The sequence below is a fragment of the Staurois parvus genome, unplaced genomic scaffold, assembly GCF_062004578.1.
Source record: "Staurois parvus isolate SC_StPar_1 unplaced genomic scaffold, SC_StPar_1.0 ptg000430l, whole genome shotgun sequence".
NCBI lineage: Eukaryota > Metazoa > Chordata > Amphibia > Anura > Ranidae > Staurois > Staurois parvus.
Window position 1 is genome coordinate 3,732,760 of NW_028318226.1, and position 16,100 is coordinate 3,748,859.

General features: G+C 44.1%; 1 protein-coding gene across 1 annotated transcript in view; it reads right to left on the bottom strand.

Annotated features, from left to right (window-relative positions):
* SLC43A3 (solute carrier family 43 member 3) overlaps positions 1 to 16,100 on the bottom strand; it is a 416,880-nt gene that overhangs the window by 361,767 nt on the left and 39,013 nt on the right. The window lies entirely within an intron of this gene.

Genomic DNA, 16,100 nt, shown 5'->3' on the forward strand with positions numbered 1-16,100 from the left:
GGCGGGCGCTGGACCCCCAAGCGGAGCAACAGGTCTCGGGCCCCCAGGCGGAGCGGCGGGCACCGAGACACCAGGCACGACAGTGGGCTCCGAGTCAACTGGTATGACCGCAGGCACTGGGTCAGACATTGGATGGTCTGGCTGGACAGCGGGCATCGGGTCACCAGGCATCAGGTCATTTGGCTCGACAGCGGGCACCGCGTCATCTGGCAAGGCAGTGGGCTCCGAGTCAACTGGTATGACCGCGGGCACTGGGTCAGACATTGGATCGTCTGACCGGACAGCGGGCATCGGGTCACCAGGCATCAAGTCATTTGGCTCGACAGCGAGCACCGCGTCATCTGGCAAGGCAGTGGGCTCCGAGTCAACTGGCATGACCGCGGGCACCGGGGCAGACATTGAATCGTCTGGCTGGACAGCGGGCATCGGGTCACCAGGCATCAGGTCATTTGGCTCGACCGCGGGCACCGCGTCATCTGGCAAGGCAGTGGGCTCCGAGTCAACTGGTATGACCGCGGGCACTGGGTCAGACATTGGATCGTCTGACTGGACAGCGGGCATCGGGTCACCAGGCATCAAGTCATTTGGCTCGACAGCGAGCACCGCGTCATCTGGCAAGGCAGTGGGCTCCGAGTCAACTGGCATGACCGCGGGCACCGGGGCAGACATTGAATCGTCTGGCTGGACAGCGGGCATCGGGTCACCAGGCATCAGGTCATTTGGCTCGACAGCGGGCACCGCGTCATCTGGCAAGGCAGTGGTCTCCGAGTCAACAGGCACGACAGTGGGCACCGGGTCATCAGGTACCGGATTGTCTGGCTCGACAGCGGGCATCGGGTCATCAGGTATGACAGCGGACACTAGGTCACCAGGCATCAGGTCATTTGGCTTGCCAGCGGGCACCGCGTCATCTGGCAAGGCAGTGGGCACCGAGTCACCAGGTACGACAGCGGGCTCTGAGTCAATTGGCACGACAGCGGGCACCGGATCAGGTACTGGATCATCTGGATCAACAGCGGGCATCGAGTCAACTGGCCTAATAGGATCGTCAGGCTGGATCAGTTCATCATGCTGGGTAGAGGCATTAGGCCGAGTAGAGGCTTCAGGCCGAGTAGAGGCATCAGGCCGAGTAGAGGCATCAGGCCGAGTAGAGGCATCAGGCCGAGTAGAGGCTTCAGGCTGAAGAGAGGCATCAGGCCGAGTACAGGCATCAGGCCGAGTACAGGCATCAGGCCGAGTACAGGCATCAGGCCGCGTACAGGCATCAGGCCGCGTAGAGGCTTCAGGCCGAGGAGAGGCTTCAGGCCGAGGAGAGGCTTCAGGCCGAGTAGAGGCTTCAGGCTGCGTACAGGCATCAGTCTGAACCACGGAAGGCAGGCTCACCGGTTTGGATACTGGCAGGATGGTATTGGTTGGAAAGAATTTTCGCTTTTTTCTGGTTTTAACTACTGGAGCACTGCAAGTAAACGCAGGTCTGCAAACGAATGGAGCAGCTGGAGACAGAGAAGAACTGGAGGATGGAACAGGAGAGGGAGCAGTTGCTACAGAGGGCTTTTTTACAGGGTTAAAGGCAGGATAGGTGCAGCGAGTGGGAACAGGGTACGGACATGCGGTAGATAGCCAAGTATACTGGGCTGTAACTGCAGGAGCTGGTGGGAATACAGGAGTAGAGTTAGAAACAGGACTGGGTCTTTGTAAGCTGACTGAGGCTGGGTGCAACAAATCTGTCCATGTCTGCAGTATGGGTTGAACAAAGCTGAGCTTACACAAAGTCTGTCTGGTCAATGACTGCACTGCGTTTATACAATCTCTCAGTGTCTGTGGTGAACATGTGGAATAACGCTCCAGAAAGTAACCCACATCATCCTCTAATAACTACACCAGGGACTCTACCTGGTCTGCACTAAATGGTGGCAAAAATTCATCCCTGCATTCGGGGGAACCAGATGAAACCAACTCTGCACAAACCTCAATCAAAGGCTGCACCTCAGAGAACTCTGTGCCCTGATCTACTAGAACATGAGCGAGCCGTATACATTCTAGCAATTCATCCCGGGTATACTCCTTCAGAGTTTGATAAGCATACTCCCTGTCATCAAACACTAGCAGATATAAATACTCAACCTCCTCATGATCCATCCTTCCCATCAACAAGCCAAGATGGCTTCCCTGTGCAGCCACTTCTGGTCAGGATTGGCCTTGGTGTAATGTCAGGGCTCCCAGGTATGACCAGAGGTGTGTGACTGAAGCAGGGAAACACAGACCTCAGATATGTTATAAACAATATAATTTATTAACACTAACAGTACAAACATAAACGCAGTGCAATACTAAAACATAATACAGTGCAAACAAACCAAACCAAACCACCCACAGATAACAGTATATACAAGCAAGCGTCGTCAGGCAGGCCGGGTCAATATCAATTGGGCAGGTAGGTACAGGGGGAGCAAGCGGAGAATGGTCGGGGTCACAGGCCAGGTTCAGCAGGTAGCAAGCAGCATAGTACAGAGGGTCAGGCAGAGGGATGGTCCGGGTCACAAGCCAGGGATCAGAACAGGTAGCAAGCAGCGTAGTACAGAGGGTCAGACAGAGGGATGGTCAGGGTCACAAGCCAGGATCAGAGCAGGAGAAGTCAGCAAAGGACCAGAAACAGGATGCAGGACAGATACAGGGCCCAGGACAAACACAACACCAAGGCAGAGTCTGCAAGTCTGGCCATCCCTTAAATACACCAGTATCATCAGTTCCAGGTGTTAGCTGGCTGAAAGGTTGAGTCTCTGATTGCTGGGAGCACCCGCTGGCCAGCCCTGGTACTGCAGATCAAAAGGCAGGTGAGTCCCACCATTGCTGGCCAGTCCATTCCTAACAGCCTCACATTCCATTCAAAAGGGAGGAGGGAGGAGGCAGGACAGGAGAGACAACATGGCCACGACCTAACAAGATGGCTTGTCATGTACAGCGTCCATGCCTCTATTGCGCACAATTGTCACAGCTAGCACACTGACTGCCTGTATTATTTGACGGTAGTGGTAGTGCTACACTCAAAAGAGACAGTTGTAGTTGATTATTGGACAAGCAAATCCGGAAATTTAAAAAATATCCTAACTTTAGATGTAGGTGTCAAGTCAGAGAAGCATTTGTTTTACAGTGGTCTATATTCAATTTTAATGAATGTTTGGATTCACAAAGTCTTAATACCTTAATGAAATAATATATTTAGGCTTCATACACATGGTCATACCCTATGTATATCTCCTTTCCACTTAGAAGAACATCCAGGTGGGAATAGCTCTCTTTATCGAAGTCACCTTATTCAATATTTGGGATGTTCCATCAGTCATTGTGCAACTGCACACGCATCCCTCTTCATGAAATTAGGCCCACACAAGAACATGAGCTTAAGGCTGTTAGGCTTTGTCAAACAGTCAGGGGGCTTTCTCATCTCAAGCTGCCTGTGCAAGGGGGCACAGGCAACATCCAAACATCGCAATGTAGTGCTGTCCCTGGGAGCACATGCACAAGGGTGTTCTTACAGGACCTGGCAAGTGACATCCTATAAATGGAAACCACAGACAATGATGAGGGGAGATCATAGAATTGCAGAAGAGGTAAGATTCTGTAGCCTACAAAGAAAAAACTGGTCACCTACCCAGGTCTATAACTGGCTTTTTAAACAGTGAACATGGAAGGTGTCACAAAGTAAAGAATAGGACTATCCAGTTCAACTTGCCAGCCTACCCCAGTCTAATAATGGCTATTGTCGGCAAGGAACATGGATAAGTATAACTTATCACAAGAGGGGGATAAGAAAGCCAGTTCAAACTGCCAGCCAGTTAACCAACTATCAAAAACCAAATTACCTGTCTAAGAACATACGTTTAAAAACAGGGGTTTATTTAGCACACATTTGCAAATACATACGTAAGCCACAGAGCCACATCATGGCACCTTCAGTATCTGTGGTCCTAACTCTATAAATCTTGAGAGTTCTCACAATGGAGGCACATGCATTTAAATGGATAGAAACAAGGGCAGGTGAACCTGAGGGAGCCCACCCCTCATTAAGGTCATGGGAGCGCACCTGACACCCAGCATGTAGCACAATGGCAGCCAGGATTCTGTAGCCACCTTAACATAAGCAGGTGAGTCTATTTAAATTAAGTGGTGTTATGCTGCAGACACCTTAAAGTGTTACTAAAATCAAATTTAAAAAAAAATTAAAATACAAAACATGTTATACTCACCTGCTCTGTGCAGTGGTATTGCACAGAACAGCCCTGATCCTCCTCCTCTCGCGACCCCCACCAGCAATCATGTTGCCTCCCCTTTTTATTGTGTTCCCATAGCAAGCCATTTGCTATGGAAGCACACAGTGTCTGCTCGCTCCAGAGCTGTGTGTCTATGAAGCTGTATGCCATAGGCTCACATAGCAGGACCATGGAGCCCCAACCCCCTCTCCTCACTGCATTTGATTGACAGCAGCAGAAGCCAATGGCCAATGGCCAGTGACACCATTCTTGTTCCATAGAGAACTTTAAACTTCTGGCTTCTGCTCCATTTTGCTTCCTATTCCTGTTATTATTTGAATGGGATGAAATCGATGTATTTGGTACTTCCATTGAAGCGACTAATTTCATTACACTAGTGGGTAGAGACTGTAAGCATTAAGCTAATGGTATCACTGCACTTCCATCATGGTTTTCAGAGAGCAGTATTTTAGAAAGGACAGCATAGAGGTAAGTGTAATTAACACATTACACTTTTCTTCCTTAAAGTAGAATTCCATGCTAAGCTTAACAAGTTTTAAATCATGGTGGTATTGTGCACTGTGCACGTAATATTATTTAGAGGCACAATAAAGATTTTAAAAGACAAGTAGGGCTTTTCCCCCCCTATTTATACCTGGGTGGATGCAGCATTGATCCAATGCTGCATCTGTCCCCCACCAGCTCTAAGGGTGAGAACGATCATATGATTGCTGATCGCTGAGTTCTCACAGCCCCTCTGAGCAGAGAGCTGTGACGGTCAGTCACGGCTATCTGCTCAGCCCCCCCCCCATCACTCACTGGAGTGCTAGGCTGTGGAAGGAAAGGGAGCTGCTGGCTCAGGTTCCCTGCGTTTTGCTGAGAGGCTGTGCCAGGTGCCGATCCAGACTCTAGGGTGGATCCCAACTTTGAAGTCAGGATCTTTCCCCAGCCTGGACCGGTTGAGTGACATCAGCCGACAGCAGACTTCAGTCAAAATGTATTCTGCTACATTTTTTGGGTAAAAATAACTCAATACAGTGTATATTATTTAGTCTGTTTGAAATTTATAGTCTACATACTATGGGATATATGTATATTTGAAAATTGATCAGTTGAGACCCTAAAATATCAGGTATGATGTATGGTCGTGATCAGGACTTTGATATGAAGCATGGAGGTGAGGAGGACACTGGTATGGCATAAGGGGTGATCAGAATGCTGGTAAGGCAGTGATCAGGATGCTGGTATGAAGTATGGCAGTGATCAGGACATTGGTATGGCATATGGCATGATCAAAACTCTGGTATGGCAGTTATCAGGATGCTGGCATGGTATATGGGATGATCAGAATGCTAGTATGGGGTATGGCAGTGATCAGGATGCTGGTATGGGCTATGGCCGTGATCAGGGCACCAGTATGGTGTATGGCATGATCAGGGCACTGGTAAGGCATATGGCGGTGATCAGGGAGCTGGTAGGTCATATGGCTATGATCAGGGTGCTGGCATGGCATATGGCGGTGATCATGGCGCTGTTATTGGGTATGGTGGTGATCAGGATGCTGGTATGGTGGTAATCAGGACATTGGTGTATGGCAGTGTTATTGTAGGCACTGGAGCAGGTAACAAGGGCTGGCTGCATTGTTTATTTACATAACACCAGGGCAGTGATCAGGGAGACTGGGGCAGGCTGGCGCTACAATCTGTGAGTTTCGATGCAATGTGACAGGCTGCTGTACACTGACAGGCTGCAGGAATGGTTCTCTCTGTTCTCACAGCTTATCTGTGACAGCAGAGAGAACCAATGTTTATTCTCAGTTTCTATTATTTACAGTTGCAAGAAAAAGTATGTGAACCCCTTCGGATTACGTGGAGTTTTGCATGAATTGGGCATAAAATGTGCTCTGAACGTCATCTAAGTCACAACAATAGAAGAACACAGTCTGCTGAACATAATACTACACAAACATTAGATGTTGCCATGGTTTAATTGCACATAACATGTAAACATTCACAGTGCATGGAGGAAAAAGTATGTGAGGCCCTAGCTTAATGACTTCTCCCAGAGCTAATTGGAGCCAGGAGTGAGCCAACCTTGACTCCAATCAGTGTGATGATATTGGATGTGTTGCTGACAGCTGTCCTGCCCTTAAAAAACACACACCTGTTTTGGGTTTACTGGTTTCAAGAAGCACTGTCTGATGTGAACCATGCCTCGCAGAAAAGAGCTCCCAGAAGACCTTCGATCAAGAATTGTTGACTTGCATGTGGCTGGAAAGGGTTACAAAAGTATCTCCAAAAGCCTTGATGTTCATGTGTCCACGGTAAGACAGACTGTCTACAAATGGAGGATGTTTAGCACTGTTGCTACTCTCCCTAGGCATGGTCGTCCTGTAAAAATGACTGCAAGAGAACAGCGCAGAATGCTGCATGAGGTAAAGAAGAATCCCAGAGTGTCAGCTAAAGACCTACAGAAATCTCTGGCACATGCTAACATTTTTGTTGACACATCTACAATAAGGAAAACATTAAACAAGAATGGAGTACATGGGAGGACACCACGGAGGAAGCCACTGCTGTCCAAAAAGAATATTGCAGCACGTTTGAAGTTTGCAAAAGAGCACCTGGATGTTCCACAGCACTACTGGCAAAATATACTGTGGACAGATGAAACCAAGATTGAGTTGTTTGGGAAGAACACACAACACTATGTGTGGAGAAAAAAAGGCACAGCACACCAACATCAAAACCTCATCCCCACTGTAAAACATGGCGGAGGGAGCATCATGGTTTGGGGCTGCTTTGCTGCCTCAGGGCCTGGACGGATTGTTGTCATTGATGGGAAAATGAATTCCAGAGTTTATCAAGACATTTTGCAGGAAAACGTATGACCATCTGTCCGCCAACTGAAGCTCCGTAGAGGATGGATGATGCAACAGGACAATGACCAAAGCATACAAGTAATTTAACAAAACAATGGCTGCAACAGCACAGAATACACCTTCTGGAGTGGCCCAGTCAGAGTCCTGACCTCAACCCGATTGAAATGCTGTGGCATGACCTTGAGAGAGCGATTCACACCAGACATCCCAAGAATATTGCTACACTGAAACAGTTTTGTGAAGAGGAGTGGTCCAAAATTACTCCAGATCGTTGTGCAGGTCTGATCTGCAACTACAGGAAACGTTTGGTTGAGGTTATTGCTGCCAAAGGAGGGTCAACCAGTTATTAAGTCCAAAGGTTCACATACTTTTTCCTCCCTGCACTGTGAATGTTTACATGTTATGTGCAATTAAACCATGGCAACATCTAATGTTTGTGTAGTATTATGTTCAGCAGACTGTGTTCTTCTATTGTTGTGACTTAGATGACGTTCAGAGCACATTTCATGCCCAATTCATGCAACATTCCACGTAATCCCAAGGGGTTCACATACTTTTTCTTGCAACTGTACTATGTGATTGCTGTGATTGGTGTATTGATGCGGATTGATGTATGCGTATGTTAGCCCACATCAGCACTGCTTCCTACCTGCTGTTTATAGGCTGTTCTTGGATGGGAAGTGGTTTCTCTATTCAGGGCCAGACTGGGACAAAAAATAGGCCTGGGCTTTTAAGACTGAGCATCCCCTACCAGTGGCAGACTGACAACTCATGTGGCCCCTCGGCAATAGGAGATCAATGGGCCTTCTGTGTCCCCACCCATACTCTAGCCACACCCACATAAAGCCCCACCTACAGGGGGCATTTAAATACCAATTGCAGCATAGCCTGCTGGAGAATCCTGGCTTCTTTCAGTAAAACCTGCTGGGAACTGCTAGGGATAAAGACGGACACCGCGCAGCAGCTATCTTTATGATGCAACCAGGGGAGTTTTATGAAAGCAGTTGGCCTGTGTGAAAGATCATAAGTTGGGCTCTAAAGCTAGAGAAAGAAGTGCGGCGCACGCAGAGACAAATATTGGGTGTGGTTTTTGGGGGCTGTAGGTAGTGTGGAATAGACTCCCTCAAAAACTAGTTCTGGCCAGCTCAATAGATTGTTTTGAAAAACAGCTGACAGCATTTCTAAATGTGTTTAAATGTGGATACTAACATTTATAGGTAATAACACCAAGTGGGGGAACTGCATGAATTACTAACCTGTCTGTTTTATCCTAAAGCTTTCACCCAAAACATGAATATTTTAAATAGGTAATCTATAATGCTGAACATTGTAATAACTTTAGGTAGAAGATTATGTAAACCTTTTTTTGATTATTCCCTACAAAGGTGTTAATCTCTATCATGGTTTACTGAAAATTATTTTGTACTGATAGATCTATGTCCCATTATCACAGTTTAGCTTGCAGTTTTCTGCCTCTGAAATTCTTACCTCCTTGCTGCAGTGCTTCTGCTAGACCTCTGTTTTTATTCACACGTGTACCTCACCTTTGTTCACCTATGTGTGTCTCCTGCTCTCCTGTGGATTTATATCTCTTTCTCTTCTATTATTTCCTGGCCCACATCCCAGTCTGCTTTCCTACATGTATATAAGACATGCTCAGAGAAGCTGCTTTAGCAACTTTCTTTGAGCTCCTGGTTTGCCATGCATTACTTGTGTCTGGCTTCCTGTATACCAACTCCAGCTTCATCTACCATTTTTGCTTGCCTGCCCCCTGCCTTGACCTCAGCTCATTTCTTTGATCCTCTTCTGTTTCCTTCTGTCTGTACTTTACACACGCAAGTGGTCTCTGCATCGTCAGCTGGATGTACCTGGGGGCCGCTGTTTTCTAATATCATGTGGACTTATGACGAGTGTATTCATACATTTATTTTCCCGCAGCAACTAGTCCAACAGTTCTTTTCCAGAGAGATGCCTTTATTCAGATAAAGATATTTGCAACAGATAATATCTGAATATTTGTAAATATTATATTGAACAGCCCTCAGAGTCCCATTTAAGTTACTTCATATCAAACATGGAGATACTACACCGTTCAGCATATGTCCAATCTGCACCTAGGTAGCTCTCATGCGTGCAATAATGCGAGTTATGATCTATACCTGTGCTTCTATAGTAATGAAAGTAGGAAACACTTCACTTGATATACAGTTTACTGGAGGGGTTTCTAATTGGCTGACAAAACACCTTTGATCTTACATGAGAAGACTTCACTTGCCATTACTGTAAATAACAATTAAGGTCACTATAGTGTTTACCAGGTAAACAAGTCACCCTTTCACTATTTCCCATGAATACCCCCTCAAGTCTAATTACCATCAATACATATTGCTTGTATGGTCAAATCACATTCTTTATCATCCTTAACCACTTCAATACCAAGCACTTTTACCCCCTTCCTGCCCAGGCCAATTTTCAGCTTTCAGTGCTGTCGCACTTTGAATGACAATTGCGTGGTCATGCAACACTGTACCCATATGAAATTTTTATCATTTATTTTACACAAATAGAGATTTCTTTTGGTGGTATTTAATCACCACTGAGTTTTTTTTTTTTGCTAAATAAAACAAAAAACACCTGAAACTTTTGAAAATAAAACGCACTTTTCTTCGTTTCTGTTATAAAATTTTAAAAAATAAATAACATTTCTTCATAAATTTAGGTCAAAATGTATTCTGCTACATTTCTTTGGTGAAAATAATAATAATAATTGAATTTGCATTTTTTTCAAATGTTTCTATTATTTTTTTTATTATTATTACATTTTTTATTTTTTTTACTATTTTATTTTTCAGCACACTGTGACCAAAGCAATACAATGTTACCATAGTAATATTGAACTACTCTGGGCAAGTGATCAGGATTTTTTTTTAACACATTATGATTGCTAATACCAATGTATTTCATTGATATTTGCAATCGTTGTTACTGAATGAAACTGATTCATTCAGTCTTTTTTTTGATTAGCTGTGATTGGGCAAAGCTGATCACATGATACAGATGGGCTGTGATTGTCCATGTCTGTATGATGTGACTGCCTTGACCAGTCACAGCTAACAACATAATTGTATACAATCGATGGCATGACAGGAAGCCATCCATTGTATACAACTGATATGTGATCTGCTGTGATTGGTCACAGTGGTCACATGACACTGGCAATGGGCCGGTGTAGTGATATGTCATCGACTGTGTCCCGTGGACACAGCTGGTGACAGATGCTGCTGCTGCGCAGCTCATTTTGACAGGATGTCATATGACGCCCAGTCACAGCTGCGAGTGTCCTCAATCTGCTATAGGCCAGGCCGGAAGGCGTTAAACATGTAAAGAATGTTCGCTTTGAAAAGTATAATTAGATAAACAGGCTATTCCCCAAATACCAAGGTAACCTTGCAGAGAATTAACATAACAAAGAGTTCTTTTGAGGTTTTGTCACTAGCCTATCCAAGAATAAACAGTATGTGTTTCAATATCTATCTCTCTCTCTATCTTTATTTTTATATATATATATATATATATATATATATATATATTACACACAATATACTACAGCCATGACCTGGTTCCAGCTTGTGGCAAGTCTATCCCAACCATCAAGGGCCCTGGTGAAGAAGCAGGCTGGGGATTAGACTCTGTGCCCTGGGGAACCCCGAGTTGGCGTTCTGCCATATGAACATGACACCTGAAAATGGGGAACCGTATACACATCCATTGACAATTATTTTTGGTAGTTTCACCACTTGACTCCTCTTATTTTGTTTGGAGTTTTTGTTGGTGGATCTGAGTTGAGTGTTAATTGACATTTTTTTTCCTTTCCTGATGACATCATTGAACAAATTTTATTTGATTAGTTCCCAAAGATACAGAGTAATCAGGAATAGTTAACTGGCCAGAAACATACTAGTAAAAAAAAGTAGTTGTTTTGAAGTTACAAAGATGTTATGAGATTAAATCAAAATCTTGGGGCACAATTCACCATTTCGAGAAATACCAAAAAGAGTATCTCCCTTATGGTTTGAAGAATTTACACTTTTCACAAATTTAGATACATTTAAACAGAGCTGGAAATTCATTTTGAAATGTTTTCTAAACAAGGATTCTGTCAGAATACACAGATCAGCCTTCAGCCATTGGCTGTAGCCGCTGATCAAGCGGCTTTGATCCGATAGAGTGGTTGAACAGAACTTCAGTAGCCATATATGGATCGAACTTTGGCTGGTCCCTGCTGAAGGAGCCAAATTTCAATCCATCTCTGGCCATCTTTAGGGATTACACAGCACGTTTCCCTCACTGGAAAAGGGAACAGGTAAAATACTCACTAAGACAACTGTAGACTGCTCTACTTATAAACCAGCTCAAATGCATGAAACTCTCCGAAAAAGGGGAGCATGGACCTTTTTTATAGAGAATGAATAGTCTGAGCATGAGCATAGGACACGTTTATCTAAAAAGGGTGTGGCACTAAGGGCCGCTTGATTTGATTTGGGTCCCCCTATGCTCTACATGGCCAGGCAACACGCATTTCCCACACTTTACACACTGGAGTCAAAAACAGTCCTTGAGCTTGGTTTCGTGATTTTATTAAGGGGTTAAACTTGGATAGGGTCTAGGGATATATGGTTTGTCCGAGGAACTGTAGAACCTGAGGACATCTCCTTAGCAACTATGTACAAAGATTCGGATCAGCAACAGTCTCTTCTTGAAGAGCACCAAAGGCTCTTAGGTGTACCTCCTGAGACCCTGGATGATTCTTCCTTTTCACCCAGCTGCCTGAGGGTGTCCTTGAGCAAGCGGGCTCAAATGAGAAGCTAGTTGGGTATTGCACCTGACAGCCCTCTCCCCTTATCTGGCCCTGGGGGTGTAAGAGTACTTACACTGTCCTCTCCTGTTAACTTGGTGGGTTGGTTGATGCCTTCAGGCCTTACGCTGGGGTGGCTCCTTCCCTGCTACACAGGCTGTCCTCCTGGGGAGAAGTTGAGGCAGTACAGATCCTCTTTTTTCAGTGGCCTGCCTGTAGGTGGGCTCCCCTCCCAGGTTCCACACTCCAGCCTTCCTCAATCCATCTTCCACCTGACACTGCACTATCTTCCCAAGCTCTGCCACATTTGAGAGTTGCCCTGGTCACCATGCCCAGCCTTCTGCCAGGGGATTGGCCAAGGTCCCTCAAACATGCAGATCTGGGCATCCTCCCCTCCTCCACCCCAGAAAGTTTCCCAAAAATGCTTCAGTTTCTGAGGAGGTGGGAGGGCTCCAGATCCCCTGACCTGTTAGAGTCTCCCAGCCTGTCATGAGGTGAACTCCTGCCTAACTCCCAAGCTGACTTATCCCAGGCTGCTACTCAGTCTATATCTAAGAAAACAACAAACTCTAGCTAAACTAGTGGGCGTTACAAGGGTTTGACATATTTTCCTGTAAAAAACATTGAGGGCTCGTTCACACCATGGTGCAGAGATGCCAGTTTTTTTTCATGCGATCTGCAAGAGCACAAAAAAAAAACAATTGTTCTCTATGTGCCCTGTTCACACCACAACACAACAGATTTTTTTCTGTGCAATAATTTGCAATGTGTATGAAAATCATTGAAGCGCACATGAAAACTAATGTAAATTGATGTCTCTGCAAGTGAAATCTGCACGGCAGTTTCCATCAATTTTTCTGCATGTATGGTGTGAATGAGGCCTGACAATTTTAAATCTTGATGTACAATTATTTTCAAGATAGGGTTTTTTGGAATTAATTCATATGGGAAAAGAAAAAGCTCCATATAATGGCCTTGTTACTAACTGGTCACGACTAAAATTTGAAAACAGTGATGGAACTTTTAGACAAAGGAAATGTTGAAGATAATGAGACAGCTGTGAATTGGATGGTCTGCAGAACTGAGACTTTTTAAAAGCCTTCTATTAGTACCAATTACTAAGTCTACTAGTCTTGCCTCCTTTGTCACTGAGGTTATAAAGACATCAATGTATTACTCGTTGATTCTCAAAGAGTAAGTCATCAAAATACATATGAATAGGAAGATTTAAATGGGTTATCTAAGGGTAAATCTATTATTGTGAAGCCTGTTGACAAGGGTGATAATGTAATGGTCATGGGAATTGTGCAGTACCAACACATGTGTCTTCAAGACAGAATTCTCTCAAATAAAAACTGTTACAAACATTCTCAATTATCTGAAGACACAAACAAGAGCTAATTAAACTGATTCTGCCATTGAAAAGAATTGTCTGTTTGTTTGTTTGTCTATTTATTACAATTGGCTCTATAAAACGCTTTTGTGCTTTACAAAGCAACTGGACAAAGTGGATCCTTCCGAAAATTCCAGGAAGAGATCATCACGGCCCTTTTGTATCCAGAAGGTGCTGTGGCCCAAACCCCCAACCCAGATGCAGGTAATCGGCTGCATGAGGGGCATATTCCTGATGCCATTCCTGGTACCCCAACCCAAAAAAAAACCCCCAAAAGATGTTGTGTCTATAGCAGACGTGGAATTAGGCATGACACCTGCTTTTTTTTGTCTCTCCTGTCCTGGCCAACCTGATGTCTGCCTCAAGGACTGCTTCCGTCACTACCATACACTAGTAGACTATTGGTCTAGGGAACAGCATGGCACAGTCTAGGGCACATATATGCACAGGTCACGAAAGATGTTAGGTAGTCAGGAAACTGGCTATCACATTTTGAGAGACCCTACCATCTGGTCTCTGGTCATCTGCCATCTGGTCTCTCTCCAAGTTAAAAGTAAAAAATAAATAAAATAAATAAAAAAGTAAAAAAAACCCATAAAAAGTAAAAAAACAAAAATAGTTGTCGTTTTATTGTTGTTGAGTTACTGTTTTATTGTTAAGCATTGCTGTTTTCTTTGTAGGAATGCCATTCAGCTGCAGCACCGATCTGTTTATTCTGACAGTAACAGGGTCTTGCTTTCAGAATATACATAAGTGTGTGCAGTGCTGTTGGATGAGATTTTTTATCCTCAGTTAAAAAAGAGCATATCGTATATGCCCAAGCATGGGGGCCTGGGGTGGCCAGTGGATGGATGGCCCCTATGCTTTGAGAATATATATTCTACAATATTTTTTGGCAAACATTTAAATAAAAAGTTGTTTTATTGAGTTTCTGTTCAATTGCTGCTGTTTTATTGTCAACTGTTGCTGTTTTCTTTGCAGGAAAGCCATTCAGCTGCAGCACCAATGTGTTTATTCTGACAGCAACAGGGTCTTGCTCTCAGACTATGCATAATTGTATGAAGTGCTGTTAGAAGAGATTTTTTGTCCAGAGTTAAAAAAGAGCATATATGCTCAAGCATGGGAGCCTAGGGATGGCTAGTGGGTGGATGGCTCCTGTGCTTCCACATATGTATTTTATAATTTTTTTGGGCAAAGATTTCAATAAAAAAGTTGTTTTATTGAGTTACTGTTTTATTGTTAATCGTTGCTGTTTTCTTTGCAGGAATGCCATTCACCTACAGCACCCATTTGTTTATTCTGACAGCAACAGGGTCTTGCTCTCAAAATATACATCAGAGATTTTTCGTCTGCAGTTACAAAAGAGCATATATGACCAAGAATGGGAGCCTGGGGTGGCCAGTGGGTGGATGACCCCTATACTTCGGAATATATTTAAAAAAAAATGTTGGCAGAGATTTCTTCATCCACATTGATCAATGAGAACAGAGGAATGAGAACTGTTTCATGTGTGCCCACCATTAGAAGTAGGTGGATGCAGGGTGGTATATTCTAATGGTGGGCATACCACACACTTTTTCTGACAGAGATTTCTTCTCTTAATTTCATTCAGCCCACAGGCTGCATAAAAAAAACAGTATATATATCCAACAAGGCCCAGCAACATACTGGTACATCACTGAACTTTGAGTGACCTGCAGCTGCAGGCATCATCCTGGTATCATTTTATTCAGCTGGCGATCGGCTTTCATGTAAAAGCAATCCTAGTGACTAATTATCTCAGGATTGCTTTTACAAGCAGCGGGAGAAGATGCCCCCGCTACCTTCCATGGCTTTTTCGGGAAGTCCCATACCATCAGAGGAACTTGAGAATGCAGCCAGTGTTTCTGCCAGCTGACCATATAGCTGATTGGAAATCGGAATGGTGACAATCATCTCTATAGTCTAAAAAAACGGAAGCTACGAGCATTTCATCACTTCAGTTTCGCAGGATATAAACAGCGCCATTTTTAAATAGAAAAAGCATCTGATCACACCGATCTTGGCAAGCATTGGCCCCGTGTTGGTATGTAAACAGGGGTTGCACCATGCATGTGAGGTATCACCGCGAACGTCAGAACGAGGGCAGGAATTCTAGCACTAGACCTCCTGCGTAAATCTAAAATGGTAGGCTGTAAAGGCTTTTAAAGTGTTGCCTATGGATATTAAAAATGAATGCAGTTTGTCGCCATTGCACAGGGCGTACGCAGTTTTAAAGCATGTCATGTTTGGTATCTATTTACTCAACATACCATTATATTTTATATTTTCCTAAGCAGTTGACCAATATATTGTATTTTTGTGCATTAAAAGTAAAAAAAAGTGTATTTAAAAAAAAAAAAAGAAAAATCGCCGCGTGAGTAATATCTTACATACAAAAGTTGCAGTACCCACCATTTTATTCACTAGGGAGTTTTCTTTAAAAAAATATATATAATGTCTGGGTGTTCAAAGTAATTTCCTAGCAAAAAATATGGATGTTTTTCATGTGAACAAAAAGTGGCAAAAAAGGCTTGGTCTTCAAGTGGTTAGAAGAATGAGTGATGTGTGGCATAAACTTCTAACACTGGGCATAAAAAGCCCCCCCCCGTGACCCCTTTATGGAAAGTAGACACCCCAAACTATTTGCTGAGAGGCATGTTGAGTCAATAGAAGAATTAATTTTCCTAACAGACTCCACGG